Below are 21,401 nucleotides of genomic sequence, written 5' to 3'. Positions count from 1 at the left end.
GATGGGGTGGGAGAGTGAACTTTATCCATTTTCCATCTTATTGTGTTTCTCTTTAGGCTACAATATAACATTTCCTAGTTTCTCATAGACATAAAAGCCGCAAACAGACATAATAAGTTTTGTTTATAATGGTTGGGAAGATCTGACTTGTTTTGAACATATATCGCTGAACACTATACGCTATTACCATGCAATTTGCTCCAGGTCAAGGCAGATTTAGTGGAAACAAGAAAGAGCTTTGAATTTTCAGGACACTATTTCTCATGTGCTTGTATATTTCCATGCCAAGTCCTAGTTCTAGATTAAGTGTACACTGCAGCCAGTGGAGGCTGGTCCATTTGGATAGATGGGGAACTGTCCCACTCTTCCCTTGTACCATTGCCTGCTAATTTCTTCCTCCTTCATCTCACCATTCCCTTTCATAGAGCTCAATAGGGAGAAGGATGGGAGCTAAACTCTAATTACTTCTGCCTATTGCTGGGTCTTCTCCACCTGTTGTTGGTCTCCCTGCTTTTTGCCCTACCAACCCCAACGAATACCAACCACCACTCTGTGTAGTCAGAAATGGATGGATGGAAACATGAGTAGATGGCACAAAGCGTGTAAGCTAGGTCTGTGTCCAACATCCCTCCACTTGCTTCTTCATTCTTAATCTCCAACCGTCCCACATTGACCAGGAAGATCTGGCATGGCTTTAGTGCCTAGAAGCTTTTATGCATGCATAGATGCATGAAGGTTACCTGAGCATATCCATGCAAAGATGCTTAGAAACCCCCCTCAGACCTTTTAACTCAGTGCGCAAAGGCAAGGGATGGAGTGTGTGGTGTCTGGTGCACAGGGGAATTTTGAAAGAGGGAGCAGTGTGGACATTTCCAAACCCCTACTTGTGTTTTCATTCCCTGTTCCCTGAAGGTTGAGGGGGATCCCATTCTCAGTATATGCTGTTACTTTGGTAGAAGATAAAATCAGCTGTGAAATCTTAGCAGAAAAATGTCCAGTGTTGAGCTTGCACTTCACTTCATGAATATCTGGCAGGCAGAATGGAAAACTGTGTGATATTTAAAATGAAGAAAAGTTCAAAGCTTTGTGATTCATCATGAGGGTCTTTCTAGAAATATATAGATATCTTTTTTTTCCCCACGTCAGACACCATAGATTAGTGATCTTCCTAAGTGATACATAGTGCTAATTATTTTGGGGTCGTTGAGCTGTAACCAAAAAATCATTAATAAGGCATCACAGTTCTGAGAATCATAATGACTATTTTTCACCGCATTGCATTCCTCAGTTTGATTTCCTTTTTCTTTTTCAAAGAGAAAAGGTGAATCTGTTCGTTCAGTAACAGTTACAGAGATGTGCAACCATGATGTTTGTAACTCAGGAGTTGTTTTTCAATTGCACTTATGTAATGTGCCACCTACTCATCTGCAGAGTTTGCCAGAAAGAGCACTTATCTCAGTTCTTTTTAATACAGGAAAGTATTCTGTGAAATAAATCCCTGTATGTGAGCAGTCAAATACGCAGTGTTTAAAATTAAATATATAGGAGCCACCCAGGTTCCTGGCAGGCACCAGCAAGGCTTAATGGGGCTGTGAAGAAGCTGCTGCATCTGGAGCTCAGCCACTCACACTAGCCAGGGAAGAAGAAGGAGCAGAAAAACCCTAGGTATCACTGCACCAGCTCCAGGCTAGCTCAGCAGGACCCCCCAGGTTGGACTGTTTGCTAACAGCTGGACCATATTAAAGTCCAGTGGATCAAGTTGGGATACTGCTGAAGATGGCAATCTTCTACCTGCCCATGGTATAGGTTGGTGCAGTCAGGAGCTCCACAGCAACAGAGCCCCCATCCTAGCAGGGCCCAGCAGAGTTTGTAAACCCCCTCAAAGCCAGAAGATCAGTAAGATTAGAGTAGCCCAGCTACTTCAAATGAAGGTATCTCGCCTAGAAGTGCCTCCCTGTGCAGGATGTAAAGTGAAATGATGATGATGATGGTGATGATGATGATGATGCTGTTGATGAAGGCTTCTATGAGATGGTAATATCCAGGCCATATGCAATGCTGCAGCTTCACTGGAACAAGGGACTTCCATGTATGCAGTGGGACATCCTCTTCTCCAGTCTCCATCAGCCCCCTGTGTGTTCTGAAAATCAGCTCTGGGGACTGGGCAATGCTCTGGAGCTTTTTTGGTGGGCAAAAAGAGACAATGGGGTGGCATTGTATACAACACACTGTGTTAGAAATGGAAGAGAATTTCATCCAGTCCATATTTCAAAGTGAACCAACCTATTTTGCAGCCAACAAATGACTGTGCAAATTTCATGATGCAATTTTGCTACAAAATTAGTTAGGAAAATGCGTATATCACAAGAAGAAATGTGTATTTTAAGGATAAAGGCAAAGAAAAACATACAAAATGTGTACTTCAAGGGTAAAAATATACAACATAGCTATATAGATAAAATACTGTTTTCATATATTTTCATGGTACAGAAGATAATTTTTGAGAAAACAATTGTTACAAGAGTAAACAACAAATAACTTATCCTGATAAAATTACAGACTTTTATCATGCCATGTGTTAAAGTTTCATTTGATTACTCGAAGACATCTATATGGGGGGAATGAATAAAAATGTACAATTTAGAATTAATGATTTTATGTGGCTTAAAGGAAAAAATACAGAAAACCAGAAATACTGAATTTAAAATTGAACATGTACAAAACTGTGGTTGAATCGAAATAAACTGATCTGTTTAGCCCTAAATGCCTGGCAGCAGTTGCCTAATCCACTGCTCAGTCAAACAGTCATAATCCTGATCTAATACTGAAGATACATGCATTTATATGATGATTTACACCTAGCCATAACACAGATTGAAATCATAGTAAGAAACATTGTTTCTTTTGTGTTTAAAAGGCCACTTTAATGCAGTGTGAGGAGTATACCATATGTACAATGTGGCATGCTGGTGACTTGTAAAATAACAGGTTTCACAATTATCACGAATGCTGAGTGACTGTAACATTGAAAAAGAAATATCACCTAATCCTATTCCTCAACTAGTTGTGTGGATGGGAGAGTAGGGTACACATCCCCCACCAGATGAAGCACAGAAGGTTGGGCTGTTTTGTTGAGGATACTGTCAAACGTTTCTCCCTGCTGTGTTAATAGGTCCTTTTCCAACCCAGAAGCATTTAACCAAACAGATAAGGAAATAACCATAGTCTTGCAAGCTTAGACCGAGGTAAACATGTGATTACATTGTGTGAATGTGTCAACAGAAGATTTAATTTGTACAACTCTACAATCAACAAGAAATATTTCCTTGGCTTGAACCTGACATCTTTATTATTGTTATTAGAAACTATTTTCTAATGAGCATTGAGCATACTAGCTGCTAATTCTGGGCAATTTATTTGTGCATTTACTTCTATGCATTTCCTTGGGGTTTAAATCAGTATATTTGTATCAAGTGCAGCATAAAAAGATACAAACCACAGGTAGGGTATTGATAATACAGGAACTTACTCATAGGGCGCAATGAATGAGCCAGAGAGCCTTGGCATAACCATACTAGCTCACCTCTGTTGTGTCCTCAAACTTTTATTTTGCTTCTCAGGATGCTTCCTCACAATGCATTATGGTATTGTCATGCTTCATTCACTCAGTTTTTATGAGGCATCCACATGTCACCGTCATCCAAACATTATTATCCTGTCTTATCTGTTTAATTCTTCAGTCTTTTCTCAGACCACAAAAAGTGGATTTATTTTAAAGAAAAACAGAACAGTAATGCATTCTCCAAATGCATAGACTTCCATATGGAAATATATGCTTTTGTTTTTTGCTTTGGTGCTGTTGTAATGCGGAATTAAAAGTCAATGTTTGATTAAACAAGTGCTACACTAGGGAAAGCTGGAGGGCACAAGGAAAAGGGGACGACAGAGGATGAGATGGTTGGACAGTGTTCTCGAAGTGACTAGCATTAGTTTGGCCAAATTGTGGGAGGCAATGAAAGATAGGCGTGCCTGGCGTGCTCTGGTCCATGGGGTCACGAAGAGTCGGACACGACTGAACGATTGAACAACAACAACAACAACGCTAGTTTTGAACTTCTCAGTTATAGCACAACTGTTTTGTTTGTTTAACAACTTTTGGTATCCCCTTGTTCACTGTATCCTTAACACCCTTTTTATGAAATGAAAAATACGCCAGTCATTTAATTCCTGGTGGTCATACTAAATTTTCAGTTAACTTGACCTGTACACACAGCAGCCCATAATATAAGTAAACTGTGTGGAGGAGCAAGGGGAAAGATCACTGCCTTTCCCTTCCCCTGGCCTGGCTCTCAGACCATCCCAACCAGTAAGTGGTAGTGGTGGTGGTGAATTGGTTGGTGCTATGCACCTACGCCCACCCAAAAACTCCACCTAGAAATGTGATCACCCACCTAAGGAGGAAGGCTAGCTACAGGGCTGTCCAGAAGGCTTTTAATATGCTATTCTTAAAAATGAAAGCTAATTCACTATTACGTGGCTCCAGCAGACTTAAAAAAACAACCGCTAAAGGGTTTGTCTGTCTAGGGGGCATTGGCAGTTCCTGTCCTGATAGTCAGTAGCTAAGCTGTTTCTGATGCCACAGAAGAGACCACTTCTAGGGGGGTTCTGGACTAAGTACTGACTCATCATTTGGTGTTCTGCATCAGCCCAACCAGATGCCTTCATCTGCTCCAGCTGCAACAAAACATGTCTCTCTCATATCGGTCTCTACAGCCACAGCAGGTGCTGTAACCTTTCAGAAGCTTGACGTCACCCACAAAGGCACACTCCTCCATTGTCTCCTGAGACAGCCAGATGCCAGCCAAATATTTATCACAGAGATATATGGCTTTAAAAAATGCCTTTCTTAAGATAATGTGATGTAAACTAGCACTGTAAGAGTAAAAGGAAAAAAGAGCCAAAGGAATTGGGAGGGTGCGGGGAGAACCAAAATCACATTGTACATATTCATTAATTTTAGCTAATAGCATGAATTTTTGTGGTTATTTTTAGGAAATTAGTTCTTCAAGGAACGTACTTGAAAGTGAAAGCTGTTCTTTGCTTTTTGCATCCATTTAACTGAGCCTTTCATTTTAATGTAAGTCTGTGTGTTTTAAAAGATAATTTTTATATGAGAGTGAGAACCAATTACATAAGGTATTATGCTCTCTCTTTAATGATACAACTTTTCTGGAATTTAAGTTAATCGCCATAATTGGCTGATGTGCACTTTATTAACATTACTGTATGCTGCATTAAATTACTATAATTTTATTAGACAGTTTAGTTCATGCTCCTTGTATCGGGAGTGCAAATGCAGGCCCCAGCAGTAAGATGGCATTTGAAAATCTCAGGTTTAGTCTGTTTCTTTTGATCCAATATAAAATTGGAAGCTTTTCAACAGCCTTGATATGAAATGCATAGATGTGCATCTGCTCAGATCCTTTGATGCATGCATGCACTGAGAATGCTCCCTTTCCCTCCGGCCACTCTATCTCTTTATGCTACACTGCCCTGACTCTAAAAGTTCCCTACCATCACTTTTGATGAGCATGCAGAGGCTTCAATCCTGGCTTCCGTTTGCCTTCCGGAATGCCCTGTGTTTTGGTATGCTACTCCAGCATGAGTCCTCATGCCAGAGCGCCAGACCACAAGACGTTCACCTTGGTGCAAGTCAGCAAGGTGCCTACTGACATCCCATCATCATGGTGTCAACCAAACGCTACAAGCAGAACCTTACTGCAACAGCACTCTTCTCACTTGTGATTCACAGTGACGTGTATTCAGAAGCATACTGTCTCCAACAGTGGAAGGAAAGCCACGTTCAGTCTTATCCTCCATGAATTTGTCTAACCCTCTTTGAAAGTCATCCAAGTGGCTCTTCTCAGATGCACAGTGCATGTTCACCTTCGTTGCAGTTGGCAATCCAAAGGTGTGTGTCCTTCCTGCATGGCTCCTTCTGCACGTATGCATCTTATCAATTTTCACTCTGATCTGTTTCCCCATAGATTTTGACATTCTGTTTCCTCTTCTTTTCCTGTCAGTCAACATTTGCCTGGGGGCTGTTGCTACTCCCTGTCTGTCCACATATCCTGACATCTCTTAAGGCTATTTATATCTGTACTGCCCTGCTCAGTAATAATGACAGCCGTGTCATCCACTACTGTGATTCTGCAGCAGTCTTGATGTCTTGTGACTGCCTTAATGCTTGCATCATATTAATTGTTTATTTAATAAAGTATATTTCAGCTGCCCTGCTTCAGGGACTGATGAAACTATGTCTCATGCTGCTATAAGGAATGACATGTGTGGCTGGATGTGCACATTCTTGCATGGATAGGAATAGCGGAATGTGCAACATCTTGTTTAAACTCTGAAAGCTGTCTGCAAAAGTTTAGAGACCAGTGTGGGGAAACTGACAAGGCACTCCTTTTACCTCTATAGACAGATGGCACTCTGCTGCAGAACTGGAATTGATAGCCTCTTACCAACTTCCACAATGCATGCAATCACTTTTTAAAACAAACAAACAAACATTTTCCCCAATATTCTGTAGCAATTAAATGCAGGAGGCAGCTATTTCATAGTTTTAACACAGTCTCCTAACGACTCTCAGCACCTTTAACAAACTTCACCTTCCAGAATTCTTTGGGGAAATCATGACTGTTTAGCACAGTATCACAGTGCTTTAAATGCATGGTGTGACTATGGTCTATGAATTTCTCTCTGTGGAGGGATGGCAATGGGGCAAACCAGCTTTAGCAAACCAGCTATAGCAGAGATGGCCAATGTTGGACTACAATTTCCATCATTCCTGCTGGACTACAACTTCCATCATTCCTGATAGTGACCATATTGGCTGGGATTGATGGGAAATGGAGTACTACCAAATCTGGAGGGCACCATGTGGGCTACCCTGAAATATAGGGCCCAAAAGAATGGAGGCTGTGGTGTGTTATTTGATGGGGTCATTATTGCTATGGGAAGTCTAGTAAGCAGCTTTTCTTTGCTGCTGACTAGGCTACAGCATTATGATCTAGTAACTCCCTTAATTCAACACATTTGCCAGAAGATGGGCCAGCATTGCCTTATCTGTCACAGGTGAAATCACATTAACATGAATATCCATTCATAAAGGCTATAAAGACACCTTTATAGTCACATTTGATTTATATTCCATGAAAGAGTCTCTTCAGCTCTCCCATGATAGCTAGTCTATATAAACTTGCTATTTTAGTCAATGAGAGTTTTTATGGTTTCAGCAAATCAGAGCTTAGGAGAATGTTACAAGCTAGTGAGCTGTGAGGCAAGATGAAATCTTCCCCGAGGCCTCTGGATGGGAAGCAGAACCTGCAGAGCTCTCACGTTTGATTGATAAAGTCCTATTTGAAATGAAATGCTAAGATAGGCAAAATGAATGGGCATCTTATTTTATAAGAATGGATATGATATATGTCAACAAATTCAGTTTCTTTTGCAGTGGCAGGATGTAAAATGCAATGTTGGCAAAATCTGTTTTCAGAATGAGACATAATACATACATAATTTTATTTGTATGCTGCCTTTCCAGAGTTCAAACCATGTTCAAAGTGGCTTACAACATGAAAAATATGTGACTACAACATAACAGAAGTAATCATAAACAATAAATAAAACATTAAAGAATACACAGCCAGCCTCAATAATCACCACATAAATCACAATATCTAATACAAAGATACAACCCCCCCATCCCTACCAACACCCCTTCTCTAGTGTCTGTTCAGCCGCCTCAGCTTTGAATCAGGGTCCTGTCCTCTCAAGCAAGGCAGGGAGGACATCTTCCAGGACTCACAGCCAAAACGGTCTTAGAAATGTGAAGATCATTGTACCATGCATTCCATCACTGTCCCATGATTTTTCTTTCCAGCTACCAGTTAATTAGTAAGCTCAAGAGGTTTGTTGTTTTGTGATATTAGCCACATAAACAGAAGCCGAACTACACAGCTACCAACTGCTGACTGGGCTTCCTACTCAGGTGCATTCAGCATTTATGCTGGTTTTGGCTCTGCCCTCCAAAGGCCATGATTGGCCAGCTTGAATAAAATTTTGAGCAGGGCATCCCGTGAGACCCCGCAGCCAGCCAAGGCCACAGATGATGTCCGCTGGCCATGTGGGCGACGGGCCCCCTCTTTCCCCAACTCCCCGAAGCTGCACTGAGCCACAATTGCTGCTGTCCACACAAAGGGAAGTGCTCTTTTTACTCACAGTAGACCCATTACAATTAATTAACACGGCTAATTTAGTCCATTAATTACAATCAGTGTATTCTGAGTAAAGCTTATTTGAATACCCTTAGAAATTACATTATCTAATCCTTACTATTCTAGATGTTTCATCCACAGAAGATGGCAAAGTGCTGAAAGTGAGCAGAGGGTTCAGGGGGTATACCTGCTTAAAAACATAACCACTGACTCACAGGAATCAGACCAAAGCATTATGTTGTAAAATCCTGCCATTTAGTTTTGTGCAAAATGTTTCACATTTCAGTTACACCTTCTCCTTCAGCACAGTGATCTCTCATACCCTGTATAACTTGTATGAGCCATTAAATGACAGCATAAATTTGTTTAACAATCCTTAACTGCACTGTGTGCCCCTAGCTATGTCTGACATATGAAAGTATACAGTCAGATGCATCTGTATTAATAAAGGCCCATTAGGAAATGTTGAGTAAATGCTTATTAGAAGTATTATGCACGGAGACGTGACTCACCGTATCTCGTAATGAACCATGATCACTGATGATCAGACCATGGCATCTGATTTGTTTTCCGTGAAATGCTCCTGATTTGCTTGAAAATGCTTCTGAGTTTCCGAAGGAACGTTGGTGGCAGTCATGCAGCCTGATCTGATACTTGTTCCCACAGAGTTGTGATTTCTCCAAAATATGCATATGATGGCAGCTTTAAGGTAATTCACAGGAATGGCTGATTTACAGTATGTATTTATGATTTAAAAAATTACACCCAACTTTTCAATTGAAAATATCCAGCGTAGCGATGGGCAAATGTTAGCACAGTCAGTGAAGCACGAGACTCTTAATCTCAGGGCAGTAGGTTTGAGCCTCACATTGGACAAAATATTATTGCAATGTAGAGTGTTGAACTAGAGGACCCTTGTGGCTTTCTCTAACTCTACAATTCTATGAATTATGTCAATTTTTGATTCACCCAGTTTCTCATTTTTCTAATATTAAATTCATTTCACATTTCTGCAGCAATTTGTGGTCATTATTCTTATTGTTATTAAAAATCATTATGAAATTCCTCAGCATTTTAGTCCAGATTTCTCCTAATTAACACATTTTTAAATGCAGTTTTGACTTGGCTTGGGAACTGCACTGGAAAATTCAGATAAGTACAAAGTTCGAAAGATGGCTGTGTTTCAGTTCTCATATTGTTTCGAAAGTGCAAATTTGTTAAATTTGCCTTTAAATGTGAACCAAATCCTAATCTAGACCATTCCTAATCTAGAGAAATTTACTCCTGAACTGACACAATAAAACCAATAATGCAATAAGGGTACCATTCAAATGTGGAGGAGAGCATTGAGGCAGCCAACCCTCTTCCACAGTGCAAGTGATGTGCTTTTTCTGCTGCTATGAAAATCTGGTTTTATTCTATTACATATTTGCCTGGAATTCTATGTCCTGCCTCACATGTTTAAAACACATAAATCATCACAGGACTCTACTGTAAAACCAGCCTTCGGTTCTAACAAAATGGAGTCCTTAAAGGAAGAAAGGAAGACATTTTATGTGACACAAGGATAAAGTATGTTTGGTAGAATTATACTTTTGAAATTGCTCTACTCCCCTAAGCAATGAGAAGTTCATGTGCTGGTTGTGTTTGGTGTCCTTTGTTCGAGGAGAGAGCACTAAAGACAAATGCTATGTTTCATATTAGATATTATAGTACATCTATAAAAGGCATAAGATAGGCAAAATAAAAAGACACATTCTACTGATGTAAAAACAAGCTGATTCCCGGACCGTCCGCAGGCCAGATTGAGAAGGTGATTGGGCTGCATCTGGCCCATGGGCCTTAGGTTGCCTACCCCTAGTATAGTATATAGCTCAGTCAATAGAGTATGTGATTTGTAATCTCAGGGTTGTGGGTTCAAGCTCCATGTTGGGCAAAAGATTCTTGCATTGCAGAAGGTTGGACTAGATGGCCCTCATGTTGTTCAGTCGTTTAGTCATGTCCGACTCTTCATGACCCCATGGACCACAGCAAGCCAGGCACTCCTGTCTTCCACTGCCTCCTGCAATTTGGTCAGACTCATGTTGGTAGCTTCAAGAACACTGTCCAACTAGCTCGTCCTCTGTCATCCCCTTCTTCTTCCAACTCTACAGTTCTATGATTCTATGTACAATTACACATTCACATACGCATGACCTACTCCACATCAGATACTTACACCATAAAGTTTATTCCTACTCATCACTCCTGTCTTTCACACACCAACACATATTTCACATGCTCCTTTCCATAAAGCTTAGCCAGAGAGGAGTGTCATCTAAAAATTCTGATGGCTGTTTTGTTCAAACACGCCGAGAGATTTCTGACATTCTTTCAAACACTGAAAGAAAGCAACAACCAACCATTATGGACAGTTTATCAGCAAGGAAATATTTAACAACACCACTTAGAGGTCTGTAGCTATTTACTTCTGTTCACCTTTAGACTGTATTTTTGCACAAAGAAACCCATATAAAACGAGCCAGTGCAGAGGCAGTTTTAGGGGAGCATGACCGGTTCGATTGCACTGGACACAGTGCCTTGGAGATACCACAATTGTGATGTAGAATGGAAGGTGAGAGGCAGGGAGCGCCAAATTTTGGTGTCACACTGGCCAGTGTTATTGTCCTTAGGAACAGACCAGGGTTTTGGTTGTGGATTCCTACTAGCAGTGGCTCTTCAGGATCTCAGGCACCTGTCGCCAGCTACTGGAGATCATTTGAATGGGAGGGTGCCAGGAGGACAGACTTCAGACCTGCATGCAAAGCTTGTGCTCTACCACTGTAAAAAATGACATTGTTCATCAATTGCAAAATTATTTTGGGAATTCCACATTCATTCCCCCCCCAAAAAAAAAAACTGCACTCAGAATGCAATCAGAATTGAGATTAGAGGACTGTATATTAAACTCAGGCAGACTTAGACACACATAGATCTAATTTTGGCTATGCTCCTCTGGAGGAAAAACCTTGGATGGACATATTCGGCTCTTCCGTGACTGCAGCAAGAAATGTCATTGGATGCTAATTCAGAGTGACAGTTGCAATATATATATATATATATATATATATATATATATATATATATATATGTATATATATATTTGCCAGCAATCAAATCCAAATTAAAAATCCAGCCTTCTGCATTGCCAAATACACGATGCCCACTAAATATTTCATGCTCTAAAGCAGCTGTTGAAAAGAGCAAAAATTAGTTTCCAAGCCTATATGTATTTAGGTGTTATGTTACGTTTGAAAAGAAGGGGGTTGGGTGCAGTTACCCTTAAAAGGATTAGGAATTTCCTGTGACACAGTTCCCAAGAGCACTAACAAGGCTTAAAAGCATTCTTCTGTTTTGTGGAAGCATGTGTGCATGTTTGATTGAGTGGAAGGAGTGCAAGGGGGAAAATGAGATCACAAATGTATGTTTTGGCTGCCATGAAGTCAATACAGTAATAGGTCGGCAGAAACATCAAAACACAATCATGAGCTGTCTTCAGGGCTGAGAGTGAGCACAACTGGAAGACAATCAGCCAATGGCAAGGAAAAGGTGTTCTCTCTCCATCTTCTAGCTCATTTGTGATACTGGAGGAACTGGATAGTATACTAAATATCAGCTGATACATTTGGCAGATACCAAGAACAGTGGTGTTCCCACATCTCTTGAATTATCTCCAAAGTGAAGTTCTTATGGCCTCTTTACTGTACCTTCAAGCTGACCTTAAAATCCTTTCTGTTATGCTCAGCATTTTTTTGATTTGTTATTTGTACTGGTGGTGTTGGCTGCTGCTGCTGCTGTTGTTATCCTGCCCAATCTGTTTACTGCATCTAATACATTTTATTATTAAATATATTTATTTAATGTATTTAAAACAATCATGAGTTGTTTTCAGGGCTGAGAGTGAGCACCGCATTAAGGTATTTAATTATTTAAATATATTTATTTAATATATTGGTTTTTTAATTTTTTGCAAGACATAATGGACAGAAAGGACATAGATCAATTAAACCATTATATGATGCAAATCTTCCTTCTAAATAACCATACTATCAGAGTTTTAATACTGGACTAAGAAATTTCTGTTGACTTCAAACAATTTCTCAGCATTGGACCTGACTGGTTTTGAGCAAGCTACTATGTTCAGTATCAGGGTTCCAGCTGTAAAATGGGTACAACCATGAACCACCCTTATTCCTCTGACAGACCTAAAATTTCTAGAGTAGTTTAACAATTGATCCCTCTTCAGAGGGAACACTGAATACTGTGACGCTGTGATGGAGATGGAGGTTTTCTAGCAACTCTCAGCATCCTTAACAAACAACAGCCCCCAGATATTCTAAGGCTTTAACTGTACGGTGTGAATGTGGCCCTTATCTGTCTGTGTCTTTATATTTATACACTCATACACAGCCAATATCTATTCTATGCACATCTCAAAATCTTTAGCTAATGCACACCTTGCATTTACAGCTGGAGCAATTTCTTCTCTCTACCTCTCTTACTGTTGCCAGACATGACACGAGATGCTGAATCTCTCTCATGGGTCTTGTTTTGAATACACAATCCCACACCTACGAAAGAGGAGGGAACATTATCTCCCTGCATTTTAAGTCATACTAAATCATATTTAGCACCTCACCTCGCTACTTTGTATCTGCCAGGCCCCCTGCAGTACAGGAGCCAAGGGACTAAAGAGATGGAAAGCGTTGTCGGTGGAGGGTGAACGTATATTATAGCTATTAATCCTGTCGAAAAATATCCTTTATTTAATATTTATATATGTGGGAACTCTTGTACTAATGGTCTTGAAGTAAGCCGATTAGGATATTTTAGATGGGGTTCTGTTTGCTGGAAGGACCATTGCAAAACAGGTGCTGGCAGCAATATGGAATTATAGCAAAGGCTTCAGGCTACTTCTGCATTTTCTTCTTGTCACATACGAATGAATGACTCCACTGTGGCCAGGTTCCAACCCGTTACATTCCAGTCTGTCAGGCTCAGCAAGGCTCTCCTGCCACGCACACTCTAAGCTTGCTTGGGGTTTCATTTCACCTTTTTCAGGTCACCTGGAAATGATTGGGACTTGTAAGGATGCAACTGGCAGCGAGGGCGTTTAAGGGCACAACTTCCCTGATAAAGATTTTGTCAAAAACAAAAAACAACAACAGTGCTGCCTTAGGCTACAGTCCAAAACATGCTTACAGCAAAATCCTGTGCAGTGGAGTGAAGTCAAACCCACTGTGTTCAATAGTAAATACAGGTAGGATTGTAGCTTCATTGGAGAGCAAGTCTCATTGAACATAGTAAGATTTCTAAAGTATCAAGGGCAGAATTGCACTGTTCAGGTCCCTGTTGAATATCACGTGAATTCTGTGGCAGGCAACTTAAAGCCAGGAGTTGTTTTTATTTTTGTTTAATACATTTATAGCCTGCTTTCGCTATGTGTCCTTAGCAGGGCCGGTTCACCCATGAGGTGGACTGGGGCAGCTGCCTAAGGTTGTGGAATCCCACGGGGTGATGTCCCACCCAACTCTGCTGCTGCCACTGGATAAGTAAGATCTCACCGGAAGCCACTACTGCCACGTGACCCCAGTAAGGAAGGCTTCGGTGGAGCGGGGCAGTGGAGGTGGTGAAACGGGATGGGCTGCCTGTGCTCCCAATCGAAGCAGAACCAGGAAGACTTCTGCAAGGGAACCTACTAGAGTTCTTTGAGCATGTCAACAAGCGTAAACTTAGAGAGGTTTCTTTTTCATTTTTCTTTTTAAAATAATTTTTATTGATTTTCTTTCTTGCAACAAATATCCATCACCGTTACTAAACATTCATTTTCCAGTTTCCCCCCTCCCTGTTGACTTCCCTCAACCTCCATTTCTGGTTTGTTACATCAGATGGTACAATCTACTGTTTATATATGATACCATGTTTTCCCATTGTTATATTTCTTGTTCTCTGCAAATAAAATTGTAAATGTTTATTTAAATCCTGCCAATGAGTCCATTATTTTGTTATTTCTGCAAATATGTTGTAAAGGGTTCCCATTCTTTTTCAAAGTCACTATTGTCCTTTTCACGCAACTTGTCAGTTAATTTTGCTAACTCTGCATAGTTCATCAACTTTTCTTGCCATTGTTCTTTGGATGGTACTTCTCCGGTCTTCCAGTTTTGTGCTATTAACATTCTTGCTGCTGTTGTAGCATACATAAATAATGTCTGTTTTTCTTTCAGAAGCTCTTGTCCCAAAATACCCAACAAAAAAAGCTTCTGGTTTTTAAACAAATGTTATTTTAAACATTTTGTTTCAATTCATTGTATATCATTTCCCTTTTTAATAATAATAATAATAATCTTGCAATCCCACCACATGGTAAAATGTACCTTCTCCTTCTTTACATCTCCAACAGTTCTTTAGTTCTGTTTTATAAATTTTTTCCAGTTTTACTGGTGTGGTATACCACCTATACATCAAAAGAAAAAGAAAAAAGAAAAGAGAGAGAGATAACTTAGAGAGGTTTCAGTCCAGTAACATCTAGAGGGGACTGAGCTTCCCTTCCATTACAAGCATGACACATTCCAGCCACAATTTGACAAGAGGAGCTGTGGCATCGAGTGTCATGTGATATCTATATAAATTTATATGTCTGGGTAAATGAAATACGATCGATTGCTCCTGATGAAGCCAACCATAAGGCAGCTAAAATAGTTTTGGCTAAAAAGAGTTCCATCGCTGTTACCCATGCATTGGTAGCAGGCAGGGCTGGATTACTTCAATGTGCTTTATGTGGGACTGCCCTTGAAGTTGGTTTGAAAGAAGCAGCTAGTGCAGAAGGCAGCACCTAGTTTGCTTCTGAGGGAAACTACTGTCGGGCTACACTCACAAAACACCATGCATTTAAAGCATATGGTCCCCCCCCAAAAAAAAATAATCATGTGAAATGTAGTTTTTTAAGGGTGCTGTTAAGTGTAGTTCTGTGAGGTGGAAACTACAGTTCCCAGGATTCTCTGGGGGAAGGACATGTGCTTTACATGTACAGTGTTGCTGGGACCTCCAATACCTTGCTTGTGAGAGTCGCACGGTGTGCCAATCTACTTTTGGGCCAGGTTCAAGGTTTTGGTACCAACATTTAAGGCCCTTTACAGCTTAGGACCAGATTACTCAAGAGACCACCTTATCCCTTAATAACTCAGTAGGTAAGTGCATTCTGCAGGAGAGTTTCTGCTAAGTCCTTCTATCCCAGCCTTCGATCCCATTGGCTTGGCTTTTTTGTTCTATATTAGCTGAAGGATCTATAGCACAGGGTAGGGAACCCTTTTCCGCATAAGGGCCACATTCATTTCTGGGCAACCTTCCAGGGGCCACATGCCAGGGGTGAGCAGGCAAAAGTGGGTGGAGTCAGGACCAGTGCTAGGGCTTCTTGCGCCCTAGGTGAACCACCTTCTGGCGCCCCCCGCCCCCCCACCAAAGCCTGCTTTAGTGGGAGGTGGGGGGTGGAGAGGCAAGCAGCAGTTTCTCCGCTGTAGCGGAGAGCTGCTGCTCGCCTGCCCCTGCCAAAGCCTGCTTTAGCGGGAGGTGGGGGGTGGTGGAGAGGTAAGCAGCGGTTTCTCCGCTGTAGCGGAGAAGCTGCTGCTCTCCCGTCCCACCCTCCGCCAAAGCCTGCTTTCGCGGGAGTCGGGGGGCAGTGGTGGTGTAGGGGGCAAGCAGCACCTCTCCGCTACAGCGGAGAAGCTGCTGCTAGCCCGTCCCGCCCAAGCCTGGCCAGCATCCCCTCCATTTTGGCGCCCTAGGCAATTGCCTAGTTCACCTAAATGGACGCACCGACCCTGGGTGGAGTAGTGAATATTGCCTTTGTACAGTACGCCAGCCTCTACATATATTCATAGTCAAGCACCTAGTCAAGCAAGAGGCATTTATCAGAATTCAAAGAGGTTGCATCCAAGCTGGAGGAGGGACACCCAAGAAAGGACTGTAAGTGTGGTTGGAGAAGAGTGTGGCTTGGGCAGAATCTCAGTACGCTACTAGAAAGACCTGGAGAGACAGATTTCTCCATTGGGCCTTAGATTCCCCATGCCAAAGCTCTAGTACAGCCTCTCTGAGTTTTGTCAGCCTGACTATAGACTTGTGCACTTTGATCAGGACAGAAGCCTTTAGCAACCCTTAAGTAAATCTCTTTAAAACCCAGTGGTCCCAACAAAAGAGATTCTATTCCTCTTCCAAGCATGCTTCTATTATGGTTTCTTGGAAGCAGTATGTACATTACAGTGACTGCTTTCTGAAAGGAATAAAAGCAAATCACAACCTCTGCTTTTCCATCACCGACTACAGACATTTACAGCAAGGCTGGCTCCAGATAGTGACAGCCTCTCTGTGCTTATCTTGCTGACTAAACCAAAACCCCATGAATCTGGATGAAGAAGTAAGTGAACTAGGGTTTGGATTTTGAAATGCCATCGCTCCTATAGGCAATCTGTTGTATTAAATTTATCTGTATGCAAGAGAGAATACACACACAGAGAGAGGGGGGGGGGGGGTTAAGCAAGGCTTGCAAAACCCATACAAGAGATACATGCTAAAATGACATGATACTGATATTCATAATAGGTAACAAGCTGGAACGTGTCCAGAGGAGGGCAACCAAAATGGTCAAAGGCCTGGAAACGATGCCTTATGAGGAACGGCTTAGGGAGCTGGGTATGTTTAGCCTGGAGAAGAGAAGGTTAAGGGGTGATATGATAGCCATGTTCAAATATATAAAAGGATGTCATATAGAGGAGGGAGAAAGATTGTTTTCTGCTGCTCCAGAGAAGCGGACACAGGGCAATGGATTCAAACTACAAGAAAGAAGATTCCACCTAAACATTAGGAAGAACTTCCTGTCAGTAAGAGCTGTTCGACAGTGGAATTTGCCGCCAAGGAGTGTGGTGGAGACTCCTTCTTTGGAGGTCTTTAAGTGGAGGCTTGACAGCCAGCTTGGGTTGGACTGGATGGTCCTTGTGGTCACTTCCAACTCTATGATTCTATGATTCTAACCTGACAGTGGAAATGGAAGTGAGAATCAGAATTAGCTAGTAGGCTAAGCATCCTGGAATGCAGAGGTCGGACTAGACTAATTATGTGATATCACCATATCCAGAGTGGGCATGCAGAGGTAGCATCCTTGGGCAGCAGTGATGGGCCTGCCACCATTAGGGGAAGGGTTGTAGCTCAGTGGTGGAGCATCAGCCTTGCATGCAGAAGGTGCCAGGTTCAATCCTAGTGTGGACAAGTGTATGGACATACTGAGCAAGATGGACCAACACTCTGTCTTAGAGCCAGTTTCCAATGTCCTTATGCTCTACCTTGTGGCCACTGTCGTAACTGGTTACATTGTTCCAGGGCATTGTGATTGATGCCATGCAGGGGTGCCAACTTGAATAAAATATTGTGGGGGCCCAGGTAAGCCCTGCCCCACACAATCAATCACATGATGCAATGCACACACACCATTTGAATGGCAATGCCCATCAACTTTGCAGGAGCCCAGCTCTCTCCATTATTTTATTGCAGGAGCTGAAGCCCCCACAGCCCCTAGGAGTTGGCTTCTATGATGCTATGGGAAGTCTGGCTTTCATCAGAGGATGCTGCTGTTCTTCTTCATACACTTGATTTTTATGTTTTTATATTTTAAACTGTCCTGTGATCCTCAGATGAAGGGTGACATAGAAATTATATAATGATGATGATGATGATGATGTCTGGCAGACATAATGAGGAGGGGAAGGGCATCTCATTAACATGGAGGATACCCTCAGAGGGCTTCCTAAACCTGGTACTTCTCAATTCTTTTACAACTCCATCAGCCACAGACAGCATGGCCAATGGTTAGGTATTATGAGAAGACATTATGCCACACTGGCGTATAAGGATATAGGAATATGAGAGGAGCCCTACTGCATCCAACCAAAGGCTTACGTAATCCAGCTCTCTGTTCCCACAGTGGTGAACCAGGTGCCTACAAGTGCAATTATGGTTATGCTTATGGAGATCCCCCTTCTATCGCAGGGTGGGGAGAATATAAACCGCGCTTTCCACTGGTTCTATGCTCAGTGAGAAAGGTGATCTGACTCAACGCATGCTAACAGCTCTCCCACATATCTGCAAATAGGAGAACACAAGAAACATTGACATTACTTGCATACCAGACTGGTAGATTTCTCCTCCAGCAGCCGCTGCATCTAAATGTCCACACAATTTATCAAAGCCCAGAAAGCCTGAAAGTAAGCAATATTTTAAAAGAATAAGAAGCTGTGTTGACATGTTCCAAAGGAGCACGGATTGGGGGTTCTTTTTGCCCTGCTATATATATGTCTTATGAACAGCTACACCCTGACTTTCTCCACAGCCTTTAAATTGTTGCTCTCTGGAGAGAAGATTAGAGCAAAACACCAAGAGATTAATTTTGTTGCCTTGCCCTTCTGGCTCTCTCCCACAGGCACAGGAGCTCTCCAGGAGGCCACAGTTTGCCTCCCACTATGAGTATATTTAAGAGAAAAATGAAGCCTAGTTACCTAGCTATAGATGTCACTGTAGCTGCATGATTCCCAAAGGACAGAGATTTTATTTATCTATGCCGCTTCTCCAGGAAGGCAAAAGCCTAGAGGCGGAAAAAAAAAAGTCCTGACATTTAATGTTTCTATTACAGAATATTGCCTAGACTTGGAAATGAGGGAGCTCTCTTTTTCCACTCTGCTTTCTTGGTATGACTCTCAACATCACAGCAAAGCAGAGGGAACAAGAAGTGCAAGTGTCTTGCACTTCCCGGCTTTGTACATTCCTGACATGTCAAAAGTGAAACGCTGACATCTTACACTGGGTCGAGATGTGCACAGTCCACAAACCAGTTTAAAAGCAATTCCATTTCTGGGGTGGGGAGCCAGCAAACGTTCTACTGTCTAGGGCCACAATCATGCCATGCATGTAAAGCAGTATGATACCACTTTAGACAGACATGGCCTGCCCCAAAGAATTCTGGGAGCTATATTTTGTTATAGGAGAGCCAAAAGTTGTTAGGAGACCCCTATTCCCCTCACATAGCTACGAGTGATTAGCAATCAATCCCTTTTCCAGGGAACTCACGAGAACAGCAGCCCCCTTTTAGACATTTTCCCCCTCACTGAATTACAAATCTTTAAAAGGACTTAAGAACTGGTTCAAAATTTGGCAGTTTTTGCTTTTGGGGTATAAACAAGGTTTTCAAGGGGCAAAAACAGTTGAAATACTCAACAGTTGTGGAATACTGGAAGCCTACCTCAGTCTACTCAGTGACAAACACAGATCTAAAGCTGCAATTCTAATCCTGAATTTTGGTGGCATCTGTGTGTCTCAGGAGACAATGAAAGAATGCACCTTTGAGGATGAAATCCAACCATTGGAGAGTTACAGCGCCTGCTGTGGCTGAAGAGACCACGTGAGAGAGACATGTTTTGTTGCAGCTGGGGCAGATGAAGGCATCTGATTATGCTAATGCATGTGTAACATGACATTTCTTCTTTCTGCGTTCTTCCCAGCGGCCATTGCTCCTCTGATCATTGCTGTGAATACAGGGCCTGATTGTCTCCAGGCACTGCGGTTGTCTGCAGGGGATTCACATATGACACGGTTAATGTTGCCAGCCTTCATGTCACGTTGGCAGACATCTTTGTAATGCAGAACTGGTCTGCCAATGGGCCTGGAGACTGAAGCCAGCTTCAGTCATGTTCTTGGGGATCCTGCCATCTTCCGTTGTGTGGGCATGACCAAGCTAGTCTAGACGTCACTGAGACAGGAGTGCGAACATGCTGTGAATGTGGGCTTGGGAGAGCACATCTTTGTTTGAGACTCTGTCATGCCATGTGATGCCCAAGATCTTCCTGATGCAGCACATGGAGAAGGTATTGAGGCATCGCTCCTGGCAGGTGTAAGTTGCCCAAGACTCACTAACATAAAGCGTGCTGATCACATAAGCCTGGTAGACCTTTATCTTGTTATTGGTTGTTAGCACTGCATTCTCTCACACCCTTTTGGAAGGGCTCATTGAATTCAATGGGATTTAAGTCTGAGTAGACATGGTTAAGATTATGCTGAAAATCACTAGGCTACAGAAGCTTATCAGATGGGAGCCACATGACTATTTCCTTTTGCTCTCTTCAGGAGTCTTGGCTTGAATTTTAATTGTATTTATGGTGTTCAGGTGGACATTGGACATTTAATTGGTGCTTATGAATATTTTTAATTATTTGCGTATTTTTACTTTGCCTAACTGGAATTCCATCATGATGGCTTGAGGTGATTTTTTTTTAATAATAAAAATGAGCAAGCAACCTTAGGCATGCAAGCTCTAAACCATGGGTGGAAATAAAAGTGTGCCACATATGAACACCACGTTTCAAGCAGCAGTTAAGGTGTTGGAATGCCAGTCAACTTGACTTTCGCTTCTGCAGTGATGTAGCAACACTAGTGGTTGCCCTCTGATTGCTGATTACAGTGTATAGGTGTTGTCTCTGACCCACTGTGAAAATCAGCACTTACACATTTGCATTCATTTTTATTCTGCATCTTAACACTATGGGCAATCAGATTGCCCCATGCACTGTAGGGTCTTTGCTTTGTCAGCTTATTGATATCATGGGGTGAAATAACCATGGGGGCAAACTGATAACTTTAAATAAGAGGGGCTTATTTATTGCTGAGCCTTTTCTTACACCACAGTGCACTTTGCTCAAGTGCATCCTATTTTATTTCCATGAGGTGTAGCAGAACACTGCTCACAAGCTTGAAAAACAACTTTCTAAAACCGCCTTTAATTGGCAAAATACATCAACAGTGAAAAGTAGGCTAAACATAATAAACAATCCTTTCTTGAAACCATCCTCTAGAGAAAAGCTTCTTGGATTCTGCCCTGTCCAAATGGAAACAGAATTCTAACAAGAAACACTTCCTCTTAAACATTTCTATTAGATATCTTGGTACTCAAGAGTAGAAACCATAGGTTCACCTCTTACTTCTGCCAATGAAGTCCCCTTATCATGTTATTATCAAGCTGTAGGTGGAACTTATGTGGAGAACTAC

Source organism: Lacerta agilis, chromosome 4 (assembly GCF_009819535.1).
Source record: "Lacerta agilis isolate rLacAgi1 chromosome 4, rLacAgi1.pri, whole genome shotgun sequence".
Taxonomy (NCBI): Eukaryota; Metazoa; Chordata; class Lepidosauria; order Squamata; family Lacertidae; genus Lacerta; species Lacerta agilis.
Note: the sequence above shows the minus strand (reverse complement) of the source record.